This window comes from Bufo gargarizans, chromosome 8, assembly GCF_014858855.1.
Source record: "Bufo gargarizans isolate SCDJY-AF-19 chromosome 8, ASM1485885v1, whole genome shotgun sequence".
Taxonomy (NCBI): domain Eukaryota; kingdom Metazoa; phylum Chordata; class Amphibia; order Anura; family Bufonidae; genus Bufo; species Bufo gargarizans.
The window spans coordinates 199,457,014-199,470,450 of NC_058087.1; the positions used below are offsets into that span (position 1 = coordinate 199,457,014).

General features: G+C 49.4%; 1 protein-coding gene across 1 annotated transcript in view; it reads right to left on the bottom strand.

The window, feature by feature from the left end:
* LOC122945268 overlaps positions 1 to 6,169 on the bottom strand; it is a 58,957-nt gene extending 52,788 nt beyond the window's left edge. Inside the window, exon 1 of the mRNA XM_044304290.1 lies at positions 5,987 to 6,169. The gene's annotated coding sequence lies outside the window, so the exon portion shown is untranslated. The remainder of the gene's footprint in view (positions 1 to 5,986) is intronic.
* Positions 6,170 to 13,437: the final 7,268 nt, after the last annotated feature.

Consider the following 13,437-nt stretch of genomic DNA (forward strand, 5'->3'; position numbering starts at 1 on the left):
CCCCACTCCCTTAACAGAGACCTCCACAGTACCTCGCTGCCTTAACAGAGACCTCCACAGTACCTCGCTGCCTTAACAGAGACCTCCACAGTACCTCGCTGCCTTAACAGAGACCTCCACAGTACCCCGCTGCCTTAACAGAGACCTCCACAGTACCTCGCTGCCTTAACAGTGACCTCCACAGTACCTCGCTGCCTTAACAGAGACCTCCACAGTACCTCGCTGCCTTAACAGAGACCTCCACAGTACCTCGCTGCCTTAACAGAGACCTCCACAGTACCTCGCTGCCTTAACAGAGACCTCCACAGTACCTCGCTGCCTTAACAGAGACCTCCACAGTACCTCGCTGCCTTAACAGAGACCTCCACAGTACCTCGCTGCCTTAACTTAACAGAGACCTCCACAGTACCTCGCTGCCTTAACAGAGACCTCCACAGTACCCCGCTGCCTTAACAGAGACCTCCACAGTACCTCGCTGCCTTAACAGAGACCTCCACAGTACCCCGCTGCCTTAACAGAGACCTCCACAGTACCTCGCTGCCTTAACAGAGACCTCCACAGTACCTCGCTGCCTTAACAGAGACCTCCACAGTACCTCGCTGCCTTAACAGAGACCTCCACAGTACCTCGCTGCCTTAACAGAGACCTCCACAGTACCCCGCTGCCTTAACAGAGACCTCCACAGTACCCCGCTGCCTTAACAGTGACCTCCACAGTACCTCGCTGCCTTAACAGAGACCTCCACAGTACCTCGCTGCCTTAACAGAGACCTCCACAGTACCTCGCTGCCTTAACAGAGACCTCCACAGTACCCCGCTGCCTTAACAGAGACCTCCACAGTACCTCGCTGCCTTAACAGAGACCTCCACAGTACCTCGCTGCCTTAACAGAGACCTCCACAGTACCTCGCTGCCTTAACAGAGACCTCCACAGTACCTCGCTGCCTTAACAGAGACCTCCACAGTACCCCGCTGCCTTAACAGAGACCTCCACAGTACCCCGCTGCCTTAACAGTGACCTCCACAGTACCTCGCTGCCTTAACAGAGACCTCCACAGTACCTCGCTGCCTTAACAGTGACCTCCACAGTACCCCACTCCCTTAACAGAGACCTCCACAGTACCTCGCTGCCTTAACAGAGACCTCCACAGTACCTCGCTGCCTTAACAGAGACCTCCACAGTACCTCGCTGCCTTAACAGAGACCTCCACAGTACCTCGCTGCCTTAACAGAGACCTCCACAGTACCTCGCTGCCTTAACAGAGACCTCCACAGTACCCCGCTGCCTTAACAGAGACCTCCACAGTACCTCGCTGCCTTACTAGAGACCTCCACAGTACCCCACTCCCTTAACAGAGACCTCCACAGTACCTCGCTGCCTTAACAGAGACCTCCACAGTACCCCGCTGCCTTAACAGTGACCTCCACAGTACCTCGCTGCCTTAACAGTGACCTCCACAGTACCCCACTCCCTTAACAGAGACCTCCACAGTACCCCGCTGCCTTAACAGTGACCTCCACAGTACCTCGCTGCCTTAACAGTGACCTCCACAGTACCCCACTCCCTTAACAGAGACCTCCACAGTACCCCGCTGCCTTAACAGAGACCTCCACAGTACCTCGCTGCCTTAACAGAGACCTCCACAGTACCTCGCTGCCTTAACAGAGACCTCCACAGTACCTCGCTGCCTTAACAGAGACCTCCACAGTACCTCGCTGCCTTAACAGAGACCTCCACAGTACCTCGCTGCCTTAACAGAGACCTCCACAGTACCTCGCTGCCTTAACAGAGACCTCCACAGTACCTCGCTGCCTTAACAGAGACCTCCACAGTACCCCGCTGCCTTAACAGAGACCTCCACAGTACCTCGCTGCCTTAACAGAGACCTCCACAGTACCTCGCTGCCTTAACAGAGACCTCCACAGTACCTCGCTGCCTTAACAGAGACCTCCACAGTACCTCGCTGCCTTAACAGAGACCTCCACAGTACCCCGCTGCCTTAACAGAGACCTCCACAGTACCTCGCTGCCTTAACAGAGACCTCCACAGTACCCCGCTGCCTTAACAGAGACCTCCACAGTACCTCGCTGCCTTACTAGAGACCTCCACAGTACCCCACTCCCTTAACAGAGACCTCCACAGTACCCCGCTGCCTTAACAGTGACCTCCACAGTACCTCGCTGCCTTAACAGTGACCTCCACAGTACCCCACTCCCTTAACAGAGACCTCCACAGTACCCCGCTGCCTTAACAGTGACCTCCACAGTACCTCGCTGCCTTAACAGTGACCTCCACAGTACCCCACTCCCTTAACAGAGACCTCCACAGTACCCCGCTGCCTTAACAGAGACCTCCACAGTACCTCGCTGCCTTAACAGAGACCTCCACAGTACCTCGCTGCCTTAACAGAGACCTCCACAGTACCTCGCTGCCTTAACAGAGACCTCCACAGTACCTCGCTGCCTTAACAGAGACCTCCACAGTACCTCGCTGCCTTAACAGAGACCTCCACAGTACCTCGCTGCCTTAACAGAGACCTCCACAGTACCTCGCTGCCTTAACAGAGACCTCCACAGTACCCCGCTGCCTTAACAGAGACCTCCACAGTACCTCGCTGCCTTAACAGAGACCTCCACAGTACCTCGCTGCCTTAACAGAGACCTCCACAGTACCTCGCTGCCTTAACAGAGACCTCCACAGTACCTCGCTGCCTTAACAGAGACCTCCACAGTACCCCGCTGCCTTAACAGAGACCTCCACAGTACCTCGCTGCCTTAACAGAGACCTCCACAGTACCCCGCTGCCTTAACAGAGACCTTCACAGTACCTCGCTGCCTTACTAGAGACCTCCACAGTACCCCACTCCCTTAACAGAGACCTCCACAGTACCCCGCTGCCTTAACAGTGACCTCCACAGTACCTCGCTGCCTTAACAGTGACCTCCACAGTACCCCACTCCCTTAACAGAGACCTCCACAGTACCCCGCTGCCTTAACAGTGACCTCCACAGTACCTCGCTGCCTTAACAGTGACCTCCACAGTACCCCACTCCCTTAACAGAGACCTCCACAGTACCCCGCTGCCTTAACAGAGACCTCCACAGTACCTCGCTGCCTTAACAGAGACCTCCACAGTACCTCGCTGCCTTAACAGAGACCTCCACAGTACCTCGCTGCCTTAACAGAGACCTCCACAGTACCTCGCTGCCTTAACAGAGACCTCCACAGTACCTCGCTGCCTTAACAGAGACCTCCACAGTACCTCGCTGCCTTAACAGAGACCTCCATAGTACCCCGCTGCCTTAACAGAGACCTCCACAGTACCTCGCTGCCTTAACAGAGACCTCCACAGTACCTCGCTGCCTGAACAGAGACCTCCACAGTACCTCGCTGCCTTAACAGAGACCTCCACAGTACCTCGCTGCCTTAACAGAGACCTCCACAGTACCCCGCTGCCTTAACAGAGACCTCCACAGTACCTCGCTGCCTTAACAGAGACCTCCACAGTACCTCGCTGCCTTAACAGAGACCTCCACAGTACCTCGCTGCCTTAACAGAGACCTCCACAGTACCTCGCTGCCTTAACAGAGACCTCCACAGTACCCCGCTGCCTTAACAGAGACCTCCACAGTACCTCGCTGCCTTAACAGAGACCTCCACAGTACCCCGCTGCCTTAACAGAGACCTCCACAGTACCTCGCTGCCTTAACAGAGACCTCCACAGTACCTCGCTGCCTTAACAGAGACCTCCACAGTACCCCGCTGCCTTAACAGAGACCTCCACAGTACCTCGCTGCCTTAACAGAGACCTCCACAGTACCTCGCTGCCTTAACAGAGACCTCCACAGTACCTCGCTGCCTTAACAGAGACCTCCACAGTACCCCGCAGCCTTAACAGTGACCTCTACAGCAGTTGCCCTTTTAATAGTGCCCCCCCCCCCCCCCCCAAATAGTGACCTCCACAGTGTCCGCCCCTTTAAAGGGGTTGTCCGGGATTGGGGACATTTGTCTATCAGTAATCTACTAACATACACATTACAAACATGCATGTAGTAACATATTTCTCAAGCCCCGCTTTCCTCCTGTCAATTCTTGGCCAGAAGTGAGTATTTTCTTGTCTTCAGTGACGTACCGGGTCCCTGGCAGGCGAGCAAAGCCTCCTCTCCCTCTGCTCAGGAAGCCCGGTGACATCACTGGCAGCCTAGGTAAGTATGCAGAGAGGATGGAGGGGCGGTAACTTGGCCGGCCGACATCTCGCTAAGCCCCGCCCCTACAGTCCGGTGACGTCACCGGGCATTGAGCATTATAATGAATGGAGGCAGATTACTCCAAGCCACAGAATGCATGAATATGTATGAGGGGACGGGTGCAGAGAGAAACCAGGAGATGCCGCTCTGCACTGGGACCCACAGCGCAGTGCGGCAGGAAGTGAACGGACAGATGAACATAAATGTAAACAATCTGTTGGGGACTGTAGGAGCCATGATCCAGTGAAAAAGCTTCCTCAAACCACCTTGGGAACATAGACTCGGCTACTAAAGGTGAGTAAGATGTTTTAATTTAAAAAAAAAAGTTTGATCCCGGACAACCCCTTTAACAGTGACCTCCACAGCAGCCTGCCCCCTTAATAGTAACATCCACAGCGGCCTGCCCCCTTAACAGTGACCTCCACAGCGGCCTGCCCCCTTAACAGTGACCTCCACAGCGGCCTGCCCCCTTAACAGTAACCTCCACAGCGGCCTGCCCCCTTAACAGTGACCTCCACAGCGGCCTGCCCCCTTAACAGTGACCTCCACAGCGGCCTGCCCCCTTAACAGTGACCTCCACAGCGGCCTGCCCCCTTAACAGTGACCTCCACAGTGCCCGCCCCCTTAACAGTAACATCCACAGTGCCCGCCCCTTTAACAGTGACCTCCACAGTGAACGCCTCTTTAACAGTGACCTCCACAGCGGCCTGCCCCCTTAACAGTGACCTCCACAGTGCCCGCCCCCTTAACAGTAACATCCACAGTGCCCGCCCCTTTAACAGTGACCTCCACAGTGAACGCCTCTTTAACAGTGACCTCCACAGCGGCCTGCCCCCTTAACAGTGACCTCCACAGTGCCCGCCCCCTTAACAGTAACATCCACAGTGCCCGCCCCTTTAACAGTGACCTCCACAGTGAACGCCTCTTTAACAGTGACCTCCACAGCGGCCTGCCCCTTTAATGCTAGGGCTACATTACCTGAACAATTTTTATAATTATAGGCTATGGTGTCGCACTGTGACATGTGACATGCTGCCACTGCGACACGAAGATGGATTTTTCTGCATCTCTTGAGTCCCATGTCATGCGACACATGTGGCAGTGTAGTTGTGTCCTATGTGTCGTGTGACTTATTGTCGTGCAGCCCTGGCCTAAACCTGACCTACAGCAGTGAAAAAAAAAATGGCTGGGTTTTTATGGAAACCTGGAGTAAAACTGTGTGTATGTGGAGACTAAGGGCCTGCGAGCTTCCATTGGCTGATAAGGGTCATGTGACCGTGTGTATGTCAGTTGGGATATGAAGAGAAAGACCTGCTGGCTTGTATTAAGTAATGCAGGTCATTTTTTGGGAATATCTCAGGAACATACGTCCTAGAGAGCTGAGACCCCATAAGATTTCTTTCCAGGTAGTAAGGGATGTGTACACCAAGATTCGCTGAAATAGTTGGTTGCGTTTTTGAGTGATCGCGGAACATACATACATACACACATATATACGTCCTTCTTTATATATATAGATTAAACAATTCTCATTAAACAATCATTATCAATCAACCAATAATAATCATCAATCTCCCAGTCGTCATCATCATCAGTCACCCAATCATCATTGCCATCAATCATTTCCTCGTAGGATACATTCGTGCTACGTTCATGAGACACTCCGACGTCTTATCTGAGATGACTCTGCAATCACCATACACAGTTTTGTATGGAGCGGGAATGGTTCTGGTCTCTTACTGTCTGTAATGGGAAATCTTGCTCCGGCTGCCCCTGTGGGTGTAGACGTTTCCTCTCTTCCTCGAGGTCTGCAGGTTTCCTGGGTGGTTCCTGGGTCGTGCCCCTCCTTTATCGATCATTAATGTAATTATGTCACTCACTTGCCAGGATCCACCTCCAGAGACCGTGCTCTCCACACCCCAGCATTAGCGAGGCAGACCAGTTGTCCAGTCCTTCAGCTGATTGCTCTTCCTTAATGTTCCCGGATCTGAGAAAGAGGTCTCCACCCAGCCTCGGTTCATTGCAAACGTAGACACCAATTTATCTAACATATTTCAATATTCATCAGTCTCTGGTCAAAGTCCATGAGGCACATTCCTCTCCCAGCTCCTCCGCAACTCTTTACTTACAGGTTTATGAGCAATGAAAAGAAAATTGGCACAAAGCCTTAAAGGTGCTGTTTACAATATTCAGGGATGGGCAACCTGTGGCTCTCCAGCTCTTGTAAAACTACAACTCCCAGTATGCCCAGTCTGCCTACACCTATCAGCCTACAGCAGGGCATGATGGGATTTGTAATTTTACAACAGCTGGCCGCAGTTTGCCCATCACTGCACTAGGTGAATGATGAGGATCAGCCCTGTAGCAGCTTCTCCTGTCACGACCTTCTATGATGTTCTCCCAAGCTCAGGAGCACTGCAACTTGGTGAGCTTCAATAAGGGTATCAATCACCTGCTCCTCCATGACCTATGAGAACTTGTTTCCTGTCTGCAGATGTAGTACCCTGGAGCAAGGGTTCTTTGGAATTCGGGAGTTTGTGGACATTTGCTCCAATTGCTTTTTACAAAGCCATCAACAAACTATTTTAGTGCACTTGGGAGGGTTAACGTGCACTGTAATTTATGCTGTTGTGTGCACTTATACTGCTTCATACTGTTGAACTGCATTTATACAGTATGTTTATTGCATTTGCACTGTTATTACACTATAGTTTCACCTCACTGTAGAAAGGGTTAATGCACAACTAGCTAATACAAACCGGATTCCAAAAAAGTTGGGACACTAAACAAATTGTGAATAAAAACTGAATGCAATGATGTGGAGATGACAAATGTCAATATGTTATTTATAATAGAACGTAGATGACGGATCAAACGTTTAATCCGAGTAAATGTATCATTTTAAAGGAAAAATACGTTACGTAAATTTTCACGGTGTCAACAAATCCCAAAAAAGTTGGGACAAGTAGCAATAAGAGGCTGGAAAAAGTAAGTTTGAGCATAACGAAGAGCTGGAAGACCAATTAACACTAATTAGGTCAATTGGCAACATGATTGGGTATAAAAAGAGCTTCTCCGAGCGGCAGTGTCTCTCAGAAGCCAAGATGGGTAGAGGATCACCAATTCCCACAATGTTGGCAGAAAGATAGTGGAGCAATATCAGAAAGGTGTTACCCAGCAAAACATTGCAAGACTTTGCATCTATCATCATCAACTGTGCATAACATCATCCGAAGATTCAGAGAATCTGGAACAATCTCTGTGCGTAAGGGTCAAGGCCGTAAAACCCTACTGGATGCCCGTGATCTCCGGGCCCTTACACGACCCTGCACCACAAACAGGAATGCTACTGTAAAGGAAATCCCAGAATGGGCTCAGGAATACTTCCAGAAACCATTGTCAGGGAACACAATCCACCGCGCCATCCACCGCTGCCAGCTGAAACTCTACAGTGCAAAGAAGAAGCCATTTCTAAGCAAGATCCACAAGCTCAGGCGTTTTCACTGGGCCAGGGGTCATTTACAATGGAGTGCGGCAAAATGGAAGACTGTTCTGTGGTCAGACAAGTCATGATTCGAAGTTCTTTTTGGAAATCTGGGACGCCATGTCATCCGGACCAAAGAGGACAAGGACAACCCAAGTTGTTATCAACGCTCAGTTCAGAAGCCTGCATCTCTGATGGTATGGGGTGGCATGAGTGCGTGTGGCATGGGCAGCTTGCATGTCTGGAAAGGCACCATCAATGCCGAAAAATATATTCAGGTTCTAGAACAACATCTGCTCCCATCCAGACGTCATCTCTTTCAGGGAAGACCCTGCATTTTTCAGCAAGATAATGCCAGACCACATTCTGCATCAATCACAACATCATGGCTGCGTAGGAGAAGGATCCGGGGACTGAAATGGCCGGTCTGCAGTCCAGATCTTTCACCTATAGAGAACATTTGGCGCATCATAAAGAGGAAGGTGCAACAAAGAAGGCCCAAGACGATGGAACAGTTATAGGCCTGTATTAGACAAGAATGGGAGAGCATTCCTATTTCTAAACCTGAGAAACTGGTCTCCTCGGTCCCCAGACGTCTGCTGAGTGTTGTAAGAAGAAGGGGAGATGCCGCACAGTGGTGAAAATGGCCTTGTCCCAACTTTTGGGGGATTTGTTGACACCATGAAATTCTGATTCAACATTTTTTTCCCTTAAAATGGTACATTTTCTCAGTTTAAACTTTTGTTCCGTGATTTATGTTCTATTCTGAATAAAATATTAGAAGTTGGCGCCTCCACATCATTGCATTCAGTTTTTATTCACGATTTGTATAGTGTCCCAACTTTTTTGGAATCCGGTTTGTACTAAAAGACGTTTGGACTTTCCAGCCTGTGCCCTAAGAAGCTAGTAATTTTTTACAGTTACCATAAGGGTCCAAGCAGAGCTAAGTTTTGGAGGAAAGGAACAGGCACAGTGAACTTTTGACTGTCTGGTTTAGCTGGGTCAGGCAGTTGTTTAAGTCTGGAAACTGCTTGGTCATTCCCATTGACTTGCATTGAGGCACAATACAAATCTGTGGCAGCCATGAACTGCAACATTGTCTCTGCCATTCCAGCTTCACTGTATACTGGTTTACAGCAGATCCGGACTCTCTGGAATTGCCCTGGGTGAGAGGCCTTTGTCAGTATATGTAGTATGTGTCTTTATGTATGTATGTACAGTAGGTATGTGCGAGGGGTATGTGCAGAGAGCCCCGTAGGAGCCAGTGCAGAGAATGGGAGGGGTAGCGGCCCTGATGAAGTTTTGGGTCACTGTGTACTCCCTCAGGCCTTTGCTCCCTGGGGATCAGTGCAATGGAAATATAGTAATGATGAACAGTGATGAGCTGCAGGGGCAATATTCAAATTTGAGATATTTTGCAAATATTTGGGTGAATATTCATCATATATTCGAGAATTCGTGATCTCTAGTCATTATTTTCTTGATTGCGAAAATCTGCAATCGGAAAACACTACTCCTAAAGTCAAAGATATTGCAGCCTTCTCATTGTCCCACAAGCAAGAAGCAGTGAGGGATCGTGGGTACTGGAAAAAAAATCTAGAATATTCACGATTACTAAGATACAGCACTATATTCTAGATATTCGCGAATTCTCTAAGTTCCAATTCTCGGGATAAAAATTCACGATGAGAATATTTGCGATCAACACTAATGATGAATCGGGCCAGAAGTGAAGACCTGTTTACTAAGGCCCCTTTCACACGGGCGAGTTTTCCGTGCGGGTGCGATCCGTGCGGCGAACGTATGGCACCCGCACTAAATCCTGACCCATTCATTTCTATGGGGCTGTGCACATGAGCGATGTTTTTAACGCATCACTTGTGCGTTCAGTTGAAATCGCAGCATGCTCTATATTTTCCGATTTTGACGTGACGCAAGCCCCATAGAAGTGAATGGGGTGTGTGAAAATCGGATGGCATCCGCAAGCAAGTACGGATGCCGTGCGATTTGCACGCATGGTTGCTAGGAGACCATCGGGATGGAGACCCGATCAATATTATTTTCCCTTATAACATGGTTATAAGGGAAAATAATAGCATTCTGAATACAGAATGCATAGTAAACCAGCGCTAGAGGGGTTAAAAAAAAATAAAAAAAAATTTAACTCACCTTAGTGCACTTGCTCGCGAAGCTGGCATCTCCTTGTGTCTCCGCTGCTGATGAACAGGACCTGGGGTGAGCTGCTCCATTAAATAGAGCTTAAGGACCTTCGATGACGTCACTCCGGTCATCACATGGTCTTTTACCATGGTGAATCACCATGGTAAAAGATCATGTGACGTACCATGTGATGACCGGAGTGACGTCATCGAAGGTCCTTAACCTGTATTTAATGGAGCAGCTCACCCCAGGTCCTGTTCATCAGCAGCGGAGACACAAGGAGATGCCGGCTTCGCGAGCAAGTGGACTAAGGTGAGTTAAATTTATTTATTTTTTTAACCCCTCTAGCGCTGGTTTACTATGCATTCTGTATTCAGAATGCTATTATTTTCCCTTATAACCATGTTATAAGGGAAAATAATACAGTCTTCAGAACATCAATCCCAAGCCCGAACTTCTATGAAGAAGTTCGGGTTTGGGTACCAAACATGCGCGATTTTTCTCACGCGAGTGCAACGCATGACAATGTTTTGCACCTGCGCAGAAAAAATCGTGCATTTTCCCACAACGCACCCGGCTCATATCCGGGCAAAAAAACTCACGCCCGTGTGAAAGAGGCCTAAGAGCAATGTAGAACTCCAAATACATTCAATGGCAGTTCATTTCAAGTGCAATCTTCTGGCACCAGTAGGGATGATGGAGGCCAATTGGATGGCTTCAGTTTAGAGCTGGTATCGTACAGGCCTAGTAGTATTCTGGGAGTTGGTTGTCCCGTAGTTCCTCACCTCACAGCAGTGTCTTTAATGCTGCTCGTAGCCGGTCACTCCGCAGCCTGTCTCTCTGTGGAGATGTCTCTAAAGGGCCTTTTACATGGGCCGACAATTGAACAGATCATTGCTAACAAGTGTTCATAGTAATGTTCGTTGGCGATTATCTGGCGGTGTAAATAAGCTGCCAATTACCCAATTAAGGAGCGAAACTCTCGTTCATCAGCTAATTATAAATTATGGAATATAATAAAAACTATAAAAAATACATATAAAATGAGGAGCGGGGAGCATGTGAGAAGCACTTCACAAGAATCTCGCTTCCCGATCCAGGGTTTCCCAGAATGAAGGCAGAATGTACATCTCTCCCCACCAGTTATCTAACTGCTCCCCTACCATCATCATCCAGGCGGGTCTTCTGCTCTCCTACCTCACAACAGCCATGATTACCTTTATGGCTCCTCACAAAATAGAAGTATGATGGAGGAGCGGGCTGGCCGGCATATCACTTGTATCATCCCGCTGTGCTGGCGACCTGGGCCACTGACCCCATGGTGTGGGGTGGAGAGATGGGCATCCCTTTCCCTCTCTCCGCTTCTTTTCTATGATGCCCTCCAGTTTCTCACCCAGTTACCTTAACTCCATAGAAAGCCTATCTTCTTTGAACTCAGAAATACAGAGGAAAGAGACAATTAAACATGGAGCCAGCTTTCCAGTAGAAATGAGAGCCAGATATTGGATTGGATCGGATAAGCATCTTCTATTTCTGGATGGACGTTTGGTATAAACCCCCTGCCGTGCTCCCCTGCAGACACATCTTCATATTTGGTTGGACTGCCCTGAAATCCAAATTGTAAGGAAATTGTTCCAACTGACCAATATCCATGACTAATATAGTGTACTCAGGTGTCTCCTGGCAGTGGCACAGCTGGCCGTCATTGGAGGCACCCTGGGTCACCAGTACGGGGCTGTTCCTTAATGTCTCCACCGTATCATGGGAATGAACTCTGTGAGATTCACTTTGTGTCCAATTCGCAAAATTTTAAGAAAGTTCAGGTCAGACCCAAATCGAGAATTAAAGTTGCTCCAATTGGCCTGAAAATTGAGTCATATGTTTTAGGAAACAATGTTTCTTTTTGTTAAGTTGTTTACAAATGTTTGTCTTTCTCTCCCCCTCCCCCTCCCCAAGCTCTTGAATTCCATGACACCAATTGTAAATGAGTGACCCTCAGATTCATAGCTGTGGGGGAACGCGCGTATGACGGCGTTAACATACAGCATGTTATCGTGGGAAAATGGTGTTTAATCCCTTCCCCACTTACAGCACTGCGGAAAGTGACTTGCCGCCCGCGACGTACAGCCGCGGCACGCTTATCAGGCGGTCACAGGAGCAGCGCCCACCCGATCAGCAGCAGGAGGCCGGCTGTTCCTGGCATTTATAAAATTATGCCAACATAAAGTAGACATATGGGGAATGAGGCATCACTATCTGTCTTTAAAGATTGTGAATTGTTCCCAATTTTCGGCAATACCCCGCTGTGTACACAGTGTTTCCTGGTAAGAAAGTAATTTGGCCTCATTTTTGGCAAAAGTAAAACATTTCTAATTTTTCTTTGACAGTGAGGGTCTAGAAGCGTGGCTGTCCAGTAATCACCAGACTGCTGTCACGAGGGTGTAAAGACCCCGGGGTCAGGAAGTCGCAGCGGGTGGCTGCGCGCTCTATGTCTAAATATCACGCTGTTTCTTAGTGATTGTTTTCTGTGTTTGCCTTACTATCCTTTTTGTCTCACTCAGGGATCCGTAGCTTCTCCTCCTCAGCTGTTCCTTGTCTGCCACTCCCAGCCTCCTTATATTCTCCTCTCACTTCTCTAGTTGCCAGTTATAGAGCTTCCTGCCTGGACTTCTATACTGACCCACTGGAGCTGTGAATCCTGGTTGTTGTTCCAGAGTGCTTCCCTCCGGATCCCTGTTGGGCTTTTTGTTGTCTCCTGTTGTTGCCCTCCTGGGATTATATGTTTAGTCTGTATTGTCTGTCCTCCCCTTGGTGTTTTCCTTTAGAGCTAGTGGTGCGGACTAGTGTTCCCACCACCCTGTTCACTATCTAGGGCTCATCTTAGGGAAAGCCAGGGTTTAGGCACGCGATCGGCGTACGGGTGAGGAACCTGTCTAGGGACGTCAGGGCAGTCAGGTGCCAGCCTCAAAGGGAGATAGGGGTCACCACCTTTCCCTCTCCCTTGGGCAGGGCTTTCCCTTTTCCCTCCCTTTGTGTCACGCATGTGATCGGCACGCCGGTTGTGATATTATATCTGGCCCTTATTTTTTGGCCCTTATTTTTTATTTTTTTTTCTCTCTCTATTTAGAATCCAGTATGGATCCTATTGCTGCTTTGGCAAAACAACTTCATGGCCTGTCTTTGGAGGTGGCAGGATTGAAGGCGTCTGTCCTCCAACAACAGCAGCAATTACAACAGACCGCAAGCCCAGCGGTTGCTACAGGTAACCAGGTTGTTGCAGGACCCAAGGTTGTCCTTCCTGACAGATTTTCTGGGGGAAGGGACAAGTTTGTGACGTTCCGTGAGGCCTGTAAGTTATATTTTAGGCTGCGCCCCTACTCCTCTGGTAATGAAGAACAGCGGGTGGGGATTGTTATTTCCCTGCTGCAGGGGGACCCGTAATCCTGGGCGTTCTCTTTACCCACTGGTTCCCAGGCTCTCCGGTCAGTGGATGAATTTTTTGGGGCCTTGGGTCTCATCTATGACGACCCTGACCGAGTCGCCCTGG